The 2869-nt window shown below is 34.6% G+C and overlaps 1 pseudogene; it reads right to left on the minus strand.

Annotated features, from left to right (window-relative positions):
• Window positions 1–1014: 1014 nt before the first annotated feature.
• Window positions 1015–1133, minus strand: LOC118601333 (annotated as a pseudogene).
• Window positions 1134–2869: the final 1736 nt, after the last annotated feature.

Raw genomic sequence — 2869 nt, forward strand, 5'->3', positions numbered from 1 at the left:
TCCTTTTATTTCTGCGGTATCTGTTGTCACTTTTTTATTTATGATTTTATTTATTTGGATCCTCTCTCTTTTTTTCTTGATGAGTCTGGTTACAGATTTATCAGTTTTGTTTATCTTTTTTAAAAAAATAGTTCTTGGCTTTATTGATTTTTGTAATTTTTTAAGACTCTTTTTCATTTAGTTCTACTCTGATATGTATTATTTCTTTACTTCTATTTACTTTGGGCTTTGTTTGCTGTTTCTTTTTTTCCTAGTTTCTATAGGTGTAAGGTTAAATTGTTTATTTGAGATTTTTTGGTTTCTTGAGGTAGGCCTGTATTACTATGAATTTTCCTCTTAGGATTGCTTTCACTGTATCCCATTGATTTTGGGTTGTGATGTTTTCATTTTAATTTATTTTAAGGTATGTTTTGAATTTTTTTCCTTGATATAATTGTTAATGCATTTATTATTTAGTTGCATATTATTTAGCTAGCCTCCATAGATTTCATTTTTTTTTAAGTTTTTCCCTTGTAATTCATTTCTAGTTTCATATTATTGTGGTCGGAGAAGATATTTAATATGATTTTAATATTCTTATATTTATTGAGACTTGTTTTGTGGCCTAACATGTACTTTTTCCTGGAAAATGTTCAATGCACACTTGAAAAGAATGTATATCCTACTGTTTGGGGTGAAATGCTTGAAAAATATCATTTAAATTCATTTGATCTGATGTATCATTTAAGGATGCTGTTTTCTTGTTAATTTTGTCTGAAAGATCTGTCCACTGATGTCAATAGGGTGTTAAAGTCACCTAATATGAATGTATTACTGTTGATTTCTTCATTTATTTTCATCAGTTTTTGCTTTTCATATTTAAGTGATCCTATGTTGGGTGCATAAGTGTTCACAAGGGTTATATACTTTTTTGTTTGTTTGTTTTAAGCGAGGCAACACTTGGTTGACCTCACAGATTGTAAGGACCTTGTCAGCTTACAATTCATTATTTATTTATTTTTAATTGATTTTTTGTGCTTACAGCACCTGATCTTCCTAGGTGGTCTCCCATCCAAGTACTAACCAGGCCCGATCCTGCTTAGCTTCCGAGATCAGACGGGATTGGGCTTGTTCAAGTTGGCATGGCCATAGATGGGTTATGTACTTTTATTCGATTATTCTCTTTACCAGTTTGAAATGGCCTTTTTTGTCTCTTATTGTTACTTTGTTTTAAAGTTTATTTTGTCTGACATAAGTATTGCTACCCCAGCTTTTTATTTTTCATTTTCATTTGCAAGACATGCCTTTTTCCATATCTTTACTTTCAGTCTGTGTGTATCTTTTGATCTGAAGTGGGTCTCTTTTAGATTGCATATGTATAGGTCATTTTTGTTATCCATTCAGCTACCCTATGTCTTTTAATTGGAGCATTTATTTACATTTAAAGTGATTATTGACAGGTACATAATTATTGCCATTTTATTATTTATATTTATGTTTTTTCTTCCTTCCTTCTTCTTAAAGAAGTCCCTACAACATTCCTATAATATTGGTTTGGTGGTGAAGAGCTTTTATAGCTTTTTTCTTATCTGGACAGATCTTTATCTCTCCTTCAATTTTAAATAATAACCGTGTTGGAACAGTAGTCTTGATTTTAGGTGCTTGCTTTTCATCACTATGTATTTTGTTCCAACCCCTTCTGGCCTGCAAAGTTTTTGTTGAGAAATCAGCTGACTATCTTATGGGAACTTCTTTGTAAATAACTGCTTTTTTTCTTGATCCTTTTATGATTCTCTTTTTGTCTTTAAACTTTGCCATTTTAATTATCATGTGCCTTGATGTAGGCCTCTTTGGGTTCATATTATTTGGGACTCTCTGCACTTTCTGGGCCTGCATGTCTATTTCCTTAAGCAGATTTCGGAGGTTCTAAGTCATTATTTCTTCAAATAGGTTTTCAATTGTTTGCTCTTTTTCTTCTCCTCTGGTACCCTTCTGATGTGAATGACGTTGTATTGATGTTGTCCCAGAAGTCCCTTAAATTATCATTATCCTCATTTTTTTTGTTCTTGTTGATGATTGGTGTTTTCTGCTACCTTATCTTCCAACTCACTGATTCAATCCTCTACTTTCTGTCATCTACTCTTGATTCTTTCTAGTGTATTCTTCACTTTAGTTATTGTATTCTTTATTTGCAACTGTTTCTTTTTTTACATTTTCTATCTAAATTTTTCTATTTTCTATTTTTTTGTTGAAGTTCTCACTGAGTTCATCTATTCCTCCTCTAAGTTCATTAAGCATCATTATAACCAGTGTTTTGAAATCTGAAATAAGTTGCTTGCCTCCATTTTATTAAGTTCTTATTCTAGAATTTTCTCATGTTCTTTTATTTGGAACATATTTCTTTGTTTTCTCATTGTGACTGCCTCTCTGTGTTTGTTTCTCTGTGTTAGGCAAATATGCTAAGTCCCCCAATCTTGGCAGAGTGGCCTTCTGTAGTAGATGTTCTGTGGGGAACAGTGGAGCACTCTCCCTGATCACCTGAGCCGGGGACTCCAAGAGTGTCCCTTATGTGGATTATGTGTGCCCTCCTGTTGGTGTTGAGCCTTGATTGCTTTTGGCATATCAGTGACCCTCAGGCTGACTAGCTGTAAGGATTTTCAGTGACCACAACATATGAGCTGTTGTGCAGGGACTGACTTCTGGGAGCCATAATGACCCCAATAGGTTCCGGTGCCTGCAGAGACCATCCATTTGGTGTGGCATTTGTAGGACTAGTAGGTGGCGCTCTGTTGCGGTGTGAAGCGAGCACCAGGTGTGTTGAATCTGGGGCCTCTTGGGAAGGGCTCTGATGCAGGCCAATATCAGCCACTGCTTGTGACTAACCCAGGGC

Source organism: Rousettus aegyptiacus, unplaced genomic scaffold, assembly GCF_014176215.1.
Source record: "Rousettus aegyptiacus isolate mRouAeg1 unplaced genomic scaffold, mRouAeg1.p scaffold_m13_p_3, whole genome shotgun sequence".
In the NCBI taxonomy this organism is placed as follows: Eukaryota; Metazoa; Chordata; class Mammalia; order Chiroptera; family Pteropodidae; genus Rousettus; species Rousettus aegyptiacus.